This window comes from Anser anser (genome assembly GCF_964211835.1).
Source record: "Anser anser genome assembly, chromosome: 2".
Classification (NCBI taxonomy): domain Eukaryota; kingdom Metazoa; phylum Chordata; class Aves; order Anseriformes; family Anatidae; genus Anser; species Anser anser.
The window spans coordinates 84,616,285-84,635,628 of NC_139721.1; the positions used below are offsets into that span (position 1 = coordinate 84,616,285).

Consider the following 19,344-nt stretch of genomic DNA (forward strand, 5'->3'; position numbering starts at 1 on the left):
ATCTAATGATTGCTTCCGATAAAATTCATAAAACAGTCTCTGGACTATATCAGGCTGGACTGTGTAAGATAACTGCAACAGATTTTATTTAATAGTGGAAAGGAGCAAATATACACTTAAATAAAAATACATTAAGCTAAGAAAGAAAATTGTGCTGATTAAATAAGGTTGCAATTAAGATTAAATCAATAGTTTCAAATTATCCCATCACCCAAAGTACTGAAACAGGTAATCAAAACAAGTTATGACACTAAAAGATATTATTACTTTGTAGCCTCAACTTAGAAAATTTAGAGTAGCCTGACTCATTTTTTGTTATATCCCAATGTTATAACTAATGAAACCCACTGGTTTAGGTAATGAAGAGAAAAAAAAAATACATATTGCCAGTGTCACTTCTTATTTTGGGTTTACACCATCCTTATTTGCTCAAGGCAGAAATAATTATATCTTCTTTATTTTGTAAGAGTCTAGGCTGCCCTTCCAATCTTAGAGTAGTTCTTTATTTTCCTTCCATTCACAGAGGAATGCAGATAGCACACTTAACCTAGGTGTGGCTATTAGTTTTATGTGATACCAATGTTTTTAAAAGCACTATTTTAACTCAGAGAGAGCTACTGAATTTTAGTGACACTTAGGTGCTTGTCTTGCAGATACTGGGATGACCCACACCTGTTCACTCACATAGCAAGCCTAGCAAGAGAAAAGTCACAATAGCAGAAGATTAAATCAAAGAACAAAAAACTTTTTAGGTTCTGTGGCAGTTGATGTTTACGTCTTAAAATGCAGGTGAGTTCTTCCATCAGTGTTTGGATAGCTGAGACAGCTGACTGAAGTGTTTTACTTCCTGCCCCAACACCTTTCTAGAGACTAAACGTGGATTCGGCAGTTGTTATAAGAGAAAGAATGGGAGGAAGGGGGAAGGGGGGCACTTTTGCCATACATTGAAGTGATTTTTCCCTGTTTATTCTCCCTTAGTAATAATATTTCATGACCAATTAAGTTAATTGAAATATTAAACGAGAAACAAGTCATCACTTTAAGAGATCACCTAAATTTGTAACAAGCAAGCACCTTTTGATACCACTGCAAAATATGTTTCTACTCAGAGTTCCACATTATCATGTTCTTTCTTGGATACACCAATTAGCTACCTTCTGCAACATACAAGACTAAGCAAACAAATTTTGGAGATATGCTTTTTCGTGTGTGTTATTTTCTTTTTGGTTTAATTGTTGCATTATAGTATGGAAAGTCATAGATCTTAACAAGCTAACATATTACGTTTGATACCCAAACTTTTAAAGTAAAATCAGGAAATCCGGTTGGAAGGGACTTATTTACCATTGCACTAAATGCCTGGAAATAATTGAATTTTTATAATTTGAATTGTTAAGAGCTTCTAAAAACAGTTCTGTTGTTGTTGATTTACTTTTCTACACGGAATTGATGTCAGACTGCCAGGATAATTGGCCTTTCCCTTTCTTTCCTTTCAAGTGCCTTCAAATTTCACACAAACATTGTAGTTCTACCTGACATCACTGATTTATATTAATGGGCCCAATGGGGACATCTACCATATTATTTAATAATCTTGTCCAATCTCAGATGCATTGTAATTTTATATTGTTATTTCAAAAAGACAGTACACCATTAAGTTCTACTTTCTTAATTCTCCAACCTGCTTTGAAAACATGGAATTGCTGACAATGATTGCTTAATCATTTGCTTAGAATTATTAAGTAACAATTCATGGCAATCACTCTTTTGTACTTCAAAAATATCAAATGCATCCTTTCTAGCTTTCCACTCTGCATAAGACAAGCTTACTTGTGACTGATTTTCTATATTTCTTTTTCCTGACTTCCACATCTGTTCCTTGATAAACAGCTATAAAACTGTAAAAATAAATAAAACTTCTTTTTTTTCCAAAACTCCCATACATTTTATTCTTTTCCCTGATGAATAATGAGACTGTTCTTGGAGGTAAACTCACTGAATTAGAGGGAAAGATTTAGTTCAAAATGATTGATATAAAATTTTATTAAAAAAAAAAAAGTCAACTAGCAAAAATGTTTACATGTGTTTACTTGGAGGTGTAATGTTGACTTTAGAGGTGAGCATACGAAAGGGCACAGCAAAAAGAAATCGTGTACAGAAATATAGGCAATTTTTCAAGTCAAAGTTAGTCTAAAGGTACTAATTTCAGTACCATTAGGTTATCCCGTAGAGTGGAATGGAGCAGAGAGAACAACATCAGGGAAAAGGAGAACAGGAAATTGAAATTTAAGGACATGGTAAGGGAGAGCAAAAATAGTAAGCAACACAAAATGATTATGTAGACAGTACTGAAAAAGCCATTTTTTTTGTTTAAATATAGTTACTGTTCTACAAATCATCCTTGCATCCATGTAGCTGCTTTTGTTGTTGTTGTTGTTCTTCTTCTTCTTCGTTTGTTTGTTTGTTTGTTTGTTTCCTAGAATCGAGCATTAGGAAGACAGCTTTGGTTTTAATGGACATTTTTCTTTTTACTTAGTATACTCTACAGTTTCAAGAGCATTATCTCTTGAGTGCAAGAACTTTCTGCTGTTTTTATAGGAAAAGCTGACTTAGGTAATTTTACAGCCTATGCTTATTTCTGGTGGAAAAAAGATGAAAAGTGAATTTTATCATTGCTGAGAATGGATAGTCTTAGCCTTCTCCCTGTTCATATCACCCTGAGACAACTTTTTCTTGTTGTTGTTGTTAAAGATTTTCATTGCCCATGTATTTACACCTGAAACATACCCACATCATCCCTAATAATACAGATGTTTACATCCATTGTAATACTGAACACATTATGCACAGTCTTCCAAGAGGCTTTAAAAACAGACTGCATTTAGGGGTGTCAAAAGTGATGTCAAATAATCTCAGTAATTTACAAACAAGATCAGTTTTAATCATTAAGTTTAGTTAATGTTTAACTTGGTGAAGTATCCCAGATACTACGTAATAATTCAAAATTTCACCCAATACCCAAAATATGTATAAAGTAACAATCAAATCAAGATTTTTCATGTGTGCTTTCACATCCTTCAGACTACAGTATTTATGAGAAATTTCAAGTTACATGAACACAATATTTACATTTCTTATTCTTTTTTTACATAATAATTTATTTTTGATCATTATACCCTGTATTCGATCAGAAATTATACTCTTATTATACTTTTTGATCAGAAAGGTGAAGCTTTTTCTGATCAAAGGATAATAATATCTAATATTATAATCTCTGCCTGTAAGGGCTTGATCCCTTATCTAGACCTGATTATTACTCTATGATTTGATCAGGGACATATTGCCTTCATCATACTAGTACATGAGTCATCAAACTCGTAGTTCTGTAAATAGGGCACTCACTATAAATCAAAGGACTCAGAAAAATCCCATCATAAAAATATGTGACAATGTGAAATGTAAATTAGTAACACGATAAGGCAGTGAGGAAAATAGTGAAAGTAAACTCTAAAGCAATTTGGAAATCTTTAAAAGGAAAAAAAAGTGGTGATACAGAGAAGCACATTTAAATTAAACTTTGGATGAAGGCTCACTGGATGGTATTTTTCTTCATTACTAATTCCTCTGTCCTACTTTCCTCTGATCATTTAATTGAATACAGTGAGCAACAGTTCTCAGCTTGTTTTGGTCCATTTAACTATGACAACATGTGCTAGACCAAGATTTAAAGGCCTTGTTAGAGATGAATACAAGTGAGGCTTTCTTTGCAGTAAAGTGGGTCAGAATTCCAAAATAGGAAGGCTTCAGCATATACTGATTTTGAGTTAAAGAAACAGATTGTTCATTAGTTCTGTTAATTTCTTGACCTGAACATTTTTATAAACATTCACTTTTTATAAAATCTATCAGTTAGGCATGGGTGATATTGTACAGAAGCTGTTTGTATTTTTTAATCAAAACAATTATTTATATCTTTTTTTTTTTTTTAAATCAGAAACTTTTCAATGTTTTATTTGGAAATAAGTTGCAAGATACCTTCATTTTTTTCCTTTTAAACTATAAAAAATATATTGAGAGACAGAAAAAAATAAAGAAAAAAAATGACAAGATATTGTCTGTTCTATGACAGGATAATGAAACCACTTCATTTTCAAAAGGTATCACAGACAGGAGATGTATGTGCAATTTATGGGGATTTGAGCAGAATTTGTAAATGAAGCTTAACAGGCTATTTGCCTCACTTAATGTACAAAGCATATAGATTACACTTTCAAAACCTTCTAGAGGTTTGACAGAAAACTGACAAGTAATAAAAGTCAATGCTTTCATCGGAGCTTAGGCTCCATGAAAACCAATGTCACCTGCAGCCAGGTCTTGGAAGTAAATAAATACCTTTCAAGGGTAATGAATACCAACACAATATATAAACATGTTATGTCATACACAAACACATATGCACATATTCTAGAGACTACTGGTATTGAACATTTTGCAGAAGGTGCTCAGCACCTTGCTGATGTGCAGCCCTGGTAGCAGTGCTGAAGTCATCAAATGCAAGAGGATTAGATGACTCCTGTCCTTCTACAGAAAATGTCACCATCCATCATGCAATAATGTGCCAACTGTTGCATTTGCACATTTCTTTCATATAACTCTTGAAAGAAAAAATACATAATCAGAAGATGAACATCATTTACTGACGTTTACTGATATCATCTACCTGGACTTGTGCAAACCATTTGACACTGTCCCACATGATATCCTTGTTTCTAAATTGGAGAGAGATGGATTTGATGGATGGACCACACAGTGGGTAAGGAATTGGCTGGATGGTCACGCTCAAAGGGTTGAAGTCAACAGCTCAGTATCCAAGTGGAGATCAATACTGAGTGGTGTTTCTCAGGTGTCGGTATTGGGAACAGCGCTCTTTGTCAGTGACATGGACAGTGGATTGAGTGCACCCTCAGCTAGTTTGCCAATGACAAGCTGTGTGGTGCAGTCAACATGCTGGAGGGAAGGGATGCCATCCAAAGGAGCCTGGACAGGCTTGAGAAGGGGGCCTGTGCAAACCTCATGAAGTGTAGTGACAAGACAATGAGTTATGGTTTTAAATTAAAAAGGGTAGGTTTAGATTAGCTGATAGGAAGAAATTCTTCACTATGAGTGGTGAGGCAGCGGAACAGGTTGCCTGGAGGTGTTCAAGGCCAGGTTGGATGGGGCTTTGAGCAACGGCAGGGAGGTTGGAACAAGATGATCTTTAAGGTCCCTTCCAACCCAAACCATTATGTGATTCTATGAACACAGCATTAATACAGCAATAATGTTTTTTTCACTTAAAATCACACCAGTATGGAAAAACCTTTCTGTTCCCTAAAAAAAAATCATAGGCCAGGTATTTAGTAAGTGTAAAAAAGAGCTTGATTCTTGGCAGGCTTATTCAGCCCCTTATTTTATTTTTATCACATTTATGTTTTGGTATTTGTTTTGTGTATTTATTTTATGTATTGGCTTCAGGAGAGTCCTCTTTTAATTTGGTTTACAAATTAATTTCTCAATGAAATCAACACCATCAAACCAGTTCTGGTTAGAACCCTCACTATAACATATTATTATTATTATTATTATTTTATTTTTAATTATCATATCAAAAAAAATCCAATAGTAAATATTCTAAATAGACTGTACTTAATGGCAATTTCAACCTCATTTCATTTATCAGGTAAGCATGAAGGATCATGTACTATGTTACTTTTTCTATTCAATATTTCTGCCCTTCCATCAAGACAGCTGTCTTCTTCAGATAAGCTGTTGCTATTTCTTCCCACTGATGTAGGCCTACAAACAACGTAGTAAATTCCATAGCAATAGCTATTATTGTTATTTTAATTATTAGGCAAATTCCAATGCACATTTTAATTGCCTTCAGCCCCTGCAGCATTATACCCCATAATGTTAAACAACAAAGTAGAAACCAAGGGTCTGAATCTCAGCTGTTGCACTGACTAGTCTTAATACCTCGAGTGACTTTGTATATGCCTTTAAGTTCAAATATATCCCGAATGACCAAATATCTAAATTCTGAGACTTCCTGCCTCCAAACAGACCTGTTTGTGTGGTACAATAATGTTATGCAGCAGAAAAATATAAGTAAAAGCAGCAGTAACATTGTTAATGACATGATCATTCAAGGCTTTCAAATGTGGGACTCTGCAGTGAGATTTATTAGAACAAATGATGTAGTTAGAAGTAACAGAGAAGCTTCCTGGAATTTAAATTCTTCTTTAGGATCTCTAGATATTTACACCATGGAAACGTTACCTAAATCTTATCTCTCGCTGTCTCATTTGCTAAGCAACATCTCATTTCTAATGTGTAACACAATCACAGGTGGCTTCTCTGAGTGTAGCAATGCCTTCAAGTCTGCTTGCTTAGAGATTTTAGTTATTTGGTTAGATATCTAATATGACAAAGTTTTGTGAAATGAATGAAGTCAGTAAGAGACAAAGACATGTAACACAGCTCAGGGTACAAACTTGGTCCTACACCTCACTCTCTACCTGACTGTGAAGCCCAATAATATAGTACTGTCACTGCTAGTTAAGAGGCCACAAGTTCTCTTTGAGCTTGTAGGGCCTCAGTACAGAGGCTTGTCAGACCTGCTCTGACTAAACTGTGCTTGACCTGCCTGTAGCTTTGTTTTATTTGATTTAGCTGTGACAGCAAATTCTCTAATTCACCAAGTGTCTACGGCTAATTTGCTTTACTTTTGTTTATCTTTCTATGCTGCAATTGAAGCATTAAATAGCAGTAACAAGCAGGTATTCTATCTAACAATATTTTGAATGCAACACTATATTTGGGGATTGAAATTCATAAAAAAATCCATATTGGAAAGAAAATCGGTTCCTCTTTTAAGCTTCCTTGAGGGTTAAAAAATCCCATTTTTAATGGAATATTGGTAATGATGGCACTGTTTGCATTAGAAGGTATGGCATTAAATAAAGTATGTATAGCATTTGATAAAGTATGTAAATCTTTAATTGACACCCTAATGCGTGTAAGAAAGACTTGCAAGAAAATTTGAAGTGTTCGTTGAAATGTGTACTCGTGGCTACTTATAATTTCCCTGTATTTTATTTTTTTTCTCTCAAAAAGTTGCATTTCTGCATTATTCACAGCATCCCTGACAAAGAAATCTACAGGTCCCTTCAAATGGAGTTCCTGGATGGATTTTACAGTTGGCTGACAATTCAGCCTCTGTAATATACTTCAAATACAAAAACAAACGTAACAAAACTGCAAACCAACATTAATGAATATTTCCCTCTGCTGTAGTTATGCTTAAGTTTAGCCTAATTTTGAGGTTGTATATCAGATTTACATCCTCAGTACATGTCCCTTATCATGTATTTTAAGTGTTATGCTGCTTATGGTCAAAAGCCTCCATAAACAACTTCAAATATTTTTATAAAACACACAGATGTACTGCTAGCATTTTTCAGTTTTTATCTTTAAGATTATTTAGGATGTAAGACAATCTGTTTAACACCTTTGTGAACTATGTTTCAATTTGGGAAACCAAATAAAACAACATAAGTGAATTTTCCAAAGAATCAGAACTGGAGAGAGATAATATTTGCATTCCAAAGTTTCTTGATCTTGCCAGATGAATAGCATCCCACACAGAAAATAAAAAGAAAATGGGCACAGAAGATTTACAATTGTCTGTGAAAGCTAATTCTTCCTGTACAAAACAAGGCCAAAAAAAGATGAATGCAGAACGCAGCATTATGTTGATATAAGTACACACACGTACACACAAGAGGGAGGGGATAAATTAAGGTCAATCACATTGTGTTGCATTTCTTAATGTATGAACAATTGCTATCAGAAGAGAAAGACTGGATGCTTTTTGAATTCACTAGAATTTAAAAATAGAAAAATGCAATAAGCAATCCATCTTTACCTTGTTTTTAATACGTCAGTACAATATAAATTAGCATGAATCTTTAATGAGCAACCTACCAGAGTAAAAATTATAGCTGGTAGTACAGGAATTTGCCAGCCCTGGGAGAGAATGAGAAATGTTTTGTGTCTGGGAAACAGTATGGGATTAGGCTGTAGTGGCATGCTCTCATTTTTCTTCACCAGCCAGGAGCCAGTCTCACATTTTGCATCCACAAACTGTAGGTAGTGGAATGCAGTTCTGCATATGCAGAAGTCTTCATGTGCACGTGTTATTTCAGGACAAAAGTTCTTCTTCCTACAGGACTGCTCCAACTGGTCTCACTCTTCATGGATATTTATTTATCATGGATATTTTATTTAACCAATCCCTTACAGCTTGACAAATGAAAGAAAAAAAATGCAAATAATATTCAACAATATTTCATGAGGAAAATATTCATTCTCTGAAGGTCTTTTCCTGCATGCTAGATTTCAAGTGTCTGTAGCAAGTTATAAATACTGTAAATGTCCATAAAACCAAAAGAAAATTAGATGTCATTTACAGTGATAAATATTAGTCACACAAGTGCAACTGGCTTGCCACTTTACGTAACATATCCACACAGCTCTGACTCATGCAGGTACCATAGCTGTTCTGTGAGCTGGTAAAGGCTGATTTAGATATGCAGTTAAGTGGAGTCATCTCTAATTCCTCTCAAATATTTGAATTTAATCCCAGTTTACATATAGATATAGTTGGTTGGGTTTTTGTCAAAATATATTTTTACAGTCTCCAACAGAAACCAGACTTTTGGAGTTTCTTTTGCAATGAGATTATGAGAGATGATATGTCCAGGTGCCACAGTTGCAGCTGCTAGAAACCACACATATAAGCATCCATGTCTCTGACCACCACTTTCCTTTTTTCACTTCAACTTAATGTTTTGCTTCATATTATTTTTTCTAGTGTGTTATGAATTTTCTACCCAGGCTCAAATTGTTCAGCAAAGAAATCCAAGTCAGAAAGAAGTATCTAGGGCTGTGGAGAAGCATTTATGTCACTACAAATAAACGATGAGAGTGTTTGAATGACATTCTTCTGGAAAAAAGATCACCAAAAAATCTCCTTTTTCATCTTGTCTCCATGAGTAATTAAAACATCTCATACTTCGCTGTTTTTCTGACACTTGCACGTGATATAACGCACCTAGGATGTGGTAGGAGCTAAGACTTGCATATGAATGTGATTTTTTAGGTTTTGGAAATTCATACACTTTTGAGAAGGTTTTAAATGCTCTTTCACTATATATATATTATTTATATATTATATATATGAGGAATACATGAGGTAATAATAAAGTCAGGATTTTTTGTTGTTTTTATCATTCATTGGTAACCACTGAAGTTTATATAACAAAATAATAATGAATAATAATAATAAACAGAGTGGCTACTATTACCAATGAATGCTGGGCAAGGGGAAAAATATATATTGTGAAATATCAGGAGGATATCTGCAAGGAAGGTTAATTCCCTTCCGTATTATCTGAACCTTGCAAATGAAAATGACAGTGGATGTAGTTACAATACTAGTCATAATGGAAAGCATACCTATTAGATATTTTTTAAAAGAACATTTACAATTGTTTGTTTTAGTATCTGAAACATAGTATCAATTTTACTTGAATCCTGTTTTTCTATGTAGTCTACTCAATAACAAGATATGTATATTTAATGGATTTATAGGTGTGTTGACAGGTCACAGGATCATCTAAATTCCTATGCATTTAATAATATTCCATGCTATACCAACAACTTTAAACCTCATTTGCCCAAAGTACTCTGACATATGTGTTTTTTGAGTAGTATCGCTGTTCAGGAATGTGATAATATGTGACTATGGAACTACAAATCATTTCTACATTTTTCCCCCCTTCCTTTCTCACTCTGACATATAAAAGCTGAACAAAATTTCAGAGGAATGATCATCAGTAGAAACTTGACAATTTATTCATTTTGGATTCCTTCCCAAGATTTCTAATACCTATTATTTATATTGAAGTTATCTAAAATGATTCCCTTTCCTCTGTTGAACCAAAACCTGGGACATACAAAATTACTGTACCTGACTTTTCAATGGAAAAAAAACAAGAAAATAACGATGGAAGGTAAAGTTCAGGAGCGGAGCATTGGATCCAGTTCTGGGCTGCCCAATACAAGACAGACATGGACATTCTGGAGTGAATCCAGAAAAGGGCCACGATGACAATTAAGAAATTGGAGTATGTGTCATACAAGGAGGGGCTGAAAGAGCTGTAACTGTTCACCCTGCAGAAGAGAAGGCCTCAGGGAATTTTATCAATGTGTATAAATACCTGATGGGAGGGAGTTAAGAAGATGGAGCAAGGCTCTTCATAATGATGTTCAGTGACAAGAAAAGAGGCATTGGTCAAAAACTAAAATACAGAAAGCTGCATAAAAACGAAGTTTTTTGTCAGTTTGTTTTTTACTGTGAAGGACGGACTAAACAATCTCAAAAGGAATCTTCCAACATAAGTCATTTTCTGAATTTGTGATTCTATGATGAAAATAAACCCAAATCTGGTATCACATATGATTAGTGGAATTTCAGAATTTCATTCAGAACCAAATCATCTGATTTCGAAATAAAATGAAAGAGCAAGTCTTTGACAGATTTTCCATAATTTGATGGTAAGAAATACCATCAAATTATGTAAATGTAAATTCGGCTACTTAGGGCTTAGGGTTGAGTTTTATAATCTCACATGAACTATGAAATATCAGTGTCATATGAACTGAAATATCAGCTTAGACTTACTTGTTTTTTTCTCTGACCTAAAATTAAAGTATACTGTAACATTTCCTAGCCTATTACTGAAATGTCATTCTTGGAGACCTACACTAAAAAGTCCTACACTAAAAAAGAATGTTTTGTGACTCTACATTATTGGTATGTATAAGGCTCATAAAAGGATACTAGAGAGGAGAGATACTGAGATTTCTTTTTCTGTGGAAAATAAATATAGCACTTGCAGTTCTAAATTACTATAGCTCAAGTAATATTGCAATACAATGTGGACAGCAGAGTAAAAGAAAATTGGAGAATAAATTATTACAACCCACCAAAAGATATGTTCACAATAAAATGCTTATATTCTGCAAAATTTGTTTTCAACTGATGTTTCATTTTTAGCACCTTCTAAATTATAGATTTCATATATTTGCAATACTTAAATTGTAAATGTTATCCATACTGCGCCCCATAAGAGAGCAAGCTGGTTTATAAATATTTTTTTTCTTTTTTTCTTTTTTTCTTTTTTTTCTTGTTTTTTTTTCTTTCCAACTTAGGTAAGGTGCACTGTCAGTCAACAGTTATTTTATTATTAAGGTATTTTTTTTTAATTATAGTAAGGAAATCTAAATTGCAGTGTCTAGTGGGGTTTCTTGACACAGAAGATACACAAAGGTAAACAAGAGAAAATACAAATAAACTAAAAACAATGAAACATAAAAAAGTTGCTCTGCAGCACTCTTCTTGACAAAGGAACAGATAAAGATTCTCCCAAGAACCAGCCTCCAAATTAAATTGGGTTCTTGAATTTCCCAATTTGACATCTCTGAATCTTATTCAGCTTCATATATAGTAGAACCACAGCATTTCCACAATCAAATCATCTTTCATATCCTGTGAGAGCAGCTAACTTGTTAAATATGTTCATTACCAGCAAATTCTGGCTAGTTTCTTAAGATTGCTTCATAATTGATGTATCTATTACTGAAAGTTTTGAAAGCAAAATATTTACTGGGCAAGAGCTGATACTTCGGCATATTTGAAAGTGTTATAGATGCTAAGTACACAACTCTGCTTTGTTATCTTAAAAGTTAATTTCTTCATACTGTTCTAGTTGTTTGTAATGAGAAATCACACTGTGATAACTGACAATTTTCCTTTTGCCCCTTGCCAAGAAAAGAAGAAAGAGTTGCAACTCTAAGGGCAAACAATTCAATAAGCTCTCAAAAACAAAAACAGGCAACTAAACAAAAATAAAACAAACAAACAAACAAACAAAAACACAGCTATTCTGAACTCTGAAAAGAAACTAGGTCACATGAATGGAAGCGTAAGGATCCCAAATCAGAGGAAAGTGCAGAGACAAAAAGCCTCTGGTCAATCCTTCAGAATCTTCTTAGGGTTCAAGATTTTGAAAGCTGGAATTACTAAACCTTCAATAATCCCTCATGAAAGAAAACCACTAGGAGATGGATCCAGCATGATAATGTCCTAGTATCTTTATAACCTTTTAATTTTTTTTGTATGCCAATATCATCCATCCATTCCCACCTGTGGGCCTCCTAGAGCCTGGATCCATAGTGGAGTGATGAATGTAAGACAGGGGAATACTGGAGAGGATAAAGTCATGACTACTCTAGAGACAGACGTGCCCCGTAGAAAATGTCCTGCATCTGTGCTCCCCCGACTTCCACAAAAGGGTGATCAAACGCAAGCTGTCCATTGCAACACTTCAGATTGGCCCCAGGGACAGTCTAGCTCTTTGCCTAGGCCAAGATATTCTTCAGCAGGACAGTAATTAATATATACCAAAACTGTGCCAAGGTTTGGTTTACCAGTCTATTATAGTTACCGGTTTAATCACATTCTAGTACCTCAGAATATTTAATTTATTAATACAGACACAGCCTTAGAGCTTAGTTTTAGAGTGCAAGTGCATAACAGGGACACAAATTGACAGAAGACGCATTTGTCAACATGTGATTGAACATCAGAACAAAGAATTCAGGGACATTAGAGTCAGATGTAAGGAGCATTAAAGACTGCATGCAAGGCTTATAAATCACACAAGGCTCAATTAAATTAAAACAATCTGTTTCTTGAAAATGGAAATATAATTAGGTCACCGCAGTAACCTGAACTCCTCCCTATGCTTCCTTCACAAATGACTTCTTACTGTTGGTTACTGCTCTGAATTAACATTTCAGTTACAACCAGATTATAACCAGACATTAAAAGATAAGATTAAATATGTCGCATACTGTTCATTTCAATGGAAGAGGCAGAGATGAAGAACTCTTTCATCAAATTACCAACAGTATGCAGTGGTTTTGTGGAGAATTAAAAAACCTCCTCATTTTAGTCATTACATTTAGTCATTTCTCACACAGCAAAATGAGTGCCTGTTCTGCAGCCATCTTAAATAACATATAGTGTCCAAAATCTACCTGTGTAACCTTTTTATCTTAACAAGCTAATCAAAGCATGAAATCATAGGCCAAGTGAGATGAACTCATTAAAAGGTAATCATTTCTTCTTGCATTTATAATACAAGTACTTGCAGTGCTGTGTATATATCAACTTGCTTCCAATCGACTGCACCTCTTTAACTTACAAATTCAGTATCTTAGGAAAGAAGCTTGTACTGTCAACAATTTTGTTTATCTGTACCAAGATAATTGGTAGAAAGACACCGTACTATAGCAATTATACTAGAGAACATTTCATTCTGGAAATCAACATCTGCAGCATCAGGCCTGACTGTCAAATATACATATCAGCACTCACAAATAAATCATTTTAATAGCTGTCTAATATATATATATTTTTAATGATAATACATGTTCATATCTGAATAAAACATTGATCCCCAAAAATAAAATAACTTAAACAAAAATGCTCAAAATTACGTTTGGTATGGTGGACTAAAACAACACAATGAGAACATACAAACCTCTCTGACTGCAGGGCAAATGTATACATTTTCTTATGGTTTATATACATATCTACAGGAAAGCAATAAGACACATTGCACAAAGCATTCAGGCACAGCATGGATTTTAAAGGTGCTAAGACAACTTAGCTCCCAATTATTTCATATTCTGTTTTGGATCAGCCTGATATATACAAGAAAAAAAGCTTAGTGTCATCCCTACAGTATATTTCTAGAGCTACATACATAACAATTATTCTTAAATTTATTAACAGACTGTGGAAATGCAATGCATACACACAAGATCTTTTTATGCACAGCATAACGTAGAAGATGATAGGTAAACAGAGAAAGTTCTATACGGTGAACTTTGCCCTTCTAAAAATCAAGGGCCTCAACTGGGATTTTAAATCACAGATTGTTGAAAAACAAATAGAAAAATAAAACAAGACAGTCCAAATACATAGGCAATCTTGTTTTTAAGATATACGACACATCAGCTAAAGTGCAAAGAAAATAGCAGACTTCTATTAAGTTCAAATGACTGAGTAATAAGCAATCAATCAGTCATTTGGGTAAGCTACATAACACTTGCTAGAGGTCAGATACATACAGAGATGTTTTTACGTACTGCCAAATACACTGCTGCTTTGGGCAAAATCAGCCGAAGTGTACAAATCATGACCCATTTTAGGCAATGTGACAATAGTATTTAGTTATTTTAGTTCCAGAGTGCATACAAACAAAAACAGCTGCATTTTCCTTCAAACCTATTGTAATTTTTTACATGATAAAAGAACTTCAGTTGTTTCTGCTTAAAGAATATCTAGTTAGATGGTATGTCTGAGATAGGTATAGTTGTTTTTTCTTTTTTTCCAGTATCCATCTAAAGTTGTGTTCAAGGAAAGCTTTAGATCAAATTAATCCAAGGGGAAAGCTCACCATGAGGTTCAGGTTTATTTCTATTTCCTGATGTTTAGAAAATAATAAAGTGCTTCTAAATAAACTGCTTCTACCCTTTCCTACTGTGAACAATAGTAGTTGCCAGAGCAATAGCAAAAGTAGAGCAAGAGACGTGAAAAAAAGCACCAGCTTCCTCAATTGCTTCTTCCGACCTCAGAGAAGAGATGCAGGTTTGTAATGGTAAGATGAATGTCAACAAGAGCTGAAAGCAGCTTCAAAAGAAAGAGTCAAGGAGCAATTCATGGCCCAAATGGCTTGCAATTACTTCTGCTAGTCAACACGTACAGAAAGGTTGCTTGTCAGCTCCCTAGAAATTGCTTCAGTGCTATTCATTTTCTTTCTCCACGTTGTATAACCCATTTTCCATTCTTTTCTTCACCTGACACTAGCAGGACAAAGAAGAGACAAAACAAACTAACAAACAACCCCCCAAAATCTTCCTGTTTCTGCCCCTGAAGTGTAAAAGAAATAAAAATAAAAAAAATGCCAACACTATTATTTTCTGTTAGACAGCAGAAAGGGAGAGTATGGAAAGGGAAGAATCAGTTTTTCCACCTGGCTACTGTGATGGATATAGGGGTCAATATAATATTTTAGTATTTTAAAACAAAATAAATCCAAGAAGGGTGAGCACAAAAAATAAAGAACATAAAATAGAGAGTAGTGGGTCCAGCATGAAAGACTGATGCTCCAAGAATGCAGAAGAGAGCACCAGACACAACAGTGATGGATTAAGCTGAGGAAAAAAAAAAAAAAAAAGAAATGTTTGATAAAACACTTAGGTTAAATGTTTAAGTTAAATGGAGAAATAGAGGAAAAGAACAAATAATGGCAATGTGATAAAAAGGGAACACAGAGGAGAAAAGAAGCAAAGACAAGTAAAAAGTGAGTTGCAGTTCAGACAGCGAGTAGAGTCAAGGCAGGCCTGTTAAACGCTACAACTATCTCACTGGAAGTACATTTGTTAGAGTTTTAAGTTAACGTAAGACAAAGAATTGGAACAAACTATTTATGAAGGCTGATCTTAAAATCTAGGCATCTTCCCTATTCCAGTATACAGTAATTACAAGTAGTAGAAAATGACAAACATCAGTTTTAAGCTAAGGTTGCAAAGTTCCTAAAAAAGGCTAAATCTAATGCTGAGGCTGTGCCAATTCTGATTATTCATCTTGTGAAATTTTTATTTAAAAAAAAAGGCTGTAGGTTCCATCAGCTGAAATATCAAAGGTGATTTCCACCCATAACTAAAATTATATGTAAATTTGAGCAATTGATGTCATCTACCTGAACTTGTACAAAGCATTTGACACCGTCCTACACAATGTCCTTGTCTCCAAATTGTAGGGACATGGATTCAACAGATGGACCACTCAGTGGGTAAGGAATTGACTGGATGGTCACACCCAGAAGAGTTGCAATCAATGGCTCCATGAGACCAGTGATGAGTGGTGTTCCTCAGGGTCAGTATTGGAAATATTTAACATCGTTATCAATGACATGGACAGTAGGATTGAGTGCACCCTCAGCAAATTTGTGGGCAACACCAAGCTGTATGGTACAGTCAACATGCTGGAGGGAAGGGAAGCCATATGGAGGAACAGTCAAGACAGTCTTGAGGGGTGGGCCCATGCCAACCTCATGAAGTTCAACCAGACTAAGTGCAAGATCCTGCACCAAAGGAAGCAAGGCCAGCAGGTCAAGGGAGGTGATTCTACTCTACTCTTGCGAGACCCCACCTGAAGCACTGCATTCAATTCTGGCACTCCCAACATAAAACAGAACTGTTAGAGAGAGTCCAGCCAAGGGCCATGAACATGATCAAAGGGCTGGAGCACCTCTCCTACAAAGACAGGCTGAGGGAGTTGGGGTTGTTCAGCTTGGAGAAGAGAAGGCTCCAGGGAGACCTTATAGCGGCCTTCCAGTACCTAAAGGGGGCCTGCAGGAAAGCTGGGGAGGGACTCTTTGTCAGGGAGTGTAGTGATAGGACAGGAGATAATGGTTTTAAACTAAAAGAGGGTAGATTTAGATTAGACATTAGGAAGAAATTCTTTACTGTGAGAGTCATGGAAGAGGTTGCCCAGAGAAGTTGTGAATGCCCCATCCCTGGAAGTATTGGAACTAGATGATCTCTGAAGTTCCTTCCAATCCAGACTATTCTGTGACTCTGACATTCAGTTAGTATAATCAGATAGATCCATTACAAATGAGTACATGGCTAGCTAAAACCAAGCAGTTCCCTGACTAGCATTTCACTAGGCAGTATTTATCCTTCTAGCAGCAGCCTGTGGTATCAGGTGAATTATTTTTTTTCACTGTCATTCCTGTCTTCACCATCCCAGAACATGTGTTTCTGAGCACTTGCCATTCCCATTTTTCACTCACTTACACTTCTATTTTTGCTGAGAGGTAATATAGCACTGTCTTCCTATGCCTTACCCTGCCACAGAGAACATTTCTGCCTCTAGTCAATGTCACCTCTTAGTAAAAACAAAACCTTGTGCTCAGCTGTGTCTTTGCAGAACTCTGTAAGTGACAAGTCAGGCTGGAGATGGTGCTCGTTGAAAAAGCAGGTAAATGGAGCATATGGTTATGCACAAAAGCAGTGCGTAATGGCTTTTTCACTAGTTAATTCAGATCCCTTCAGATCCGTTCTTGCATGCCTATGGAAATCTATCACTGTATGCCTTGTAGGTGCTGCCACCAATTTCCAAGGTGCTCTGAAATGGCAACGGAGGCTGAAGCAGGGAGTTTAAGCACTCATTACTGCTACAATACTATTGCTAAATTTCAGTACAATCAATGAAGCAAAATAGTGCAAGATTTCACTGCTTTTGACGATAAAGAACATACTCAATTCCTAGGAACAATTCAAATAAAAATTACCATGACAGCTTTAGAGTAAATATTACTTCCAAATAGCAACCACCGGATATATTCTGTTTGTCACTGTAAGTAGGTTCAATTAAAAAGTTCATTCTATAGGCAGATTACATCAAACAAAGATCAGGTCATTGATTGGTAAGACGGGTTAAACCCTAAGGAAGCAAATGTTTGCTTATGCTAGTTATTAAAAGCAGGAACAAAGAAATGAGAATAAACTAGAACGTATGATAGTACATAACAGGTCACTATCAACAACATACATATTTTTTAGAAATAGCTTTCTTTCTGTGGGTGCTAAGCCTATTTCTTCAATAAAAAAAAAATAGCCATAAACAATGGAACCATGGTATAAATACAGAAATATTCATTAAATGGGTGAAACTCATATGTGCTTTCTTGTACATAAGATTAATGCAAATGTCTGAAGTAATGATAGCCTGTTGTGGCTTAGCCCCATCAGGCAGCTCAGCACCACCCAACCGCTTACTCATTCTCCCCAGGTAGGAAGGGGGAGAGCATCAGAAAGGTAAAAATGTGAGAACTCATGGGTTGAGATAAAGGCAGCTTACTAGATAAAGCAAAAGCTGCACGCACAAGCAAAGCAAAACAGGGAATTCATTCACTTCCCATCAGCAAGCCAGTGTTCAGCCACATCCAGAAAAGCAGGGCTTATCACATTGGGAAGACAAATGCCATCACTCTGAATGTCACCCATTCCTCCTTTACCCCGGCTGTTATTGCTGAGCATGATGCCACATGGCATGAGACATCCCTTTGGCCAGCCTGGGCCAGCTGTCTCAGCAGTGTCCCCTCCCAGCTCCTGGTGCACCCCCAGTTTCCTCCTGGCAGAGCAGTATGAGGAGCTGAAAAGGCCTTGCCTCTGTATGAGCTCTGCTCTGAGACAACTAAAACATCACTATGTCATCACCACTATTTTCACCAAAAATCCAAAACACAGCCATCATACAAGCGTCTGCAAAGAAAACTAACTCTATCCCAGACAAAGACATGACATAGCCTTTTTGAAAATCCACTTGAACTACCAGAAAAGAAAGCCAATCACAACTGTGCAATGAAATAAATGTGAGCTGCTTTAAATATCTTTGTAGTGATAGCCATAAAGCTTTTAGGCACTTAGTTGCATTTGCTAATATAGGAAACTCATATTAGTAGATATTTTGTAATTTGTGAAACCAGCCTCTTGAATCAATTGTTCCAAAGACACAGGTGTTCACAAGAGAATTAATGATGAATTACCTCTGGCATTAGTATCATTTAGCAATCCCAGTAATACCATTTTCACAAGTATGATGGCTGACTCTTCTTTCTGTAAAAGAGATGACATTAAGGGAAATGACATCATAAAAATAGTTTCTTCACAGAGAATGATTAATTCTTCTTAGTGATGGAGGTTAAACATTTATTTTGGGACCTCACACTTCCTTTTGTCCGATCAGTAGTGTAGTCACCAGTCTCTTCCTTTCTACCCCTAAGCTTAAGTCATATGCATGTACAGTCATAGGCATATTTCTAACTACAGATGATCATGGCATGAGAGACTCCCCTGAGGCAGGGGTGATGTGTGTGAATTGTGCTGCCTGGTGGAGTCAGGCTGAGATCACCAGTTAGGACACTTCAGTAAATTCTGGATTCCTTTGTCAAATTTAAATCAAATGGAAAAATGCTCATTAATTCCAAGTGAGGCAAGATGAGGTCCTCATTTTTTATTTTTATTTTTTGAGAATAGTAAAATCCTTAAGCCAGTTAAAATCTAACCCCAAAGGTTGCTCAGTATTTGGCTTCTCAT

General features: G+C 35.6%; 1 long non-coding RNA gene across 1 annotated transcript in view; it reads right to left on the reverse strand.

The window, feature by feature from the left end:
* Positions 1–19,015, reverse strand: part of LOC310895430 — a 40,493-nt gene extending 21,478 nt beyond the window's left edge. The window contains exon 1 of the long non-coding RNA XR_014580682.1: positions 18,795–19,015. This is a non-coding gene — a long non-coding RNA (uncharacterized lncRNA). The remainder of the gene's footprint in view (positions 1–18,794) is intronic.
* Between the last annotated feature and the right edge of the window lie 329 nt (positions 19,016–19,344).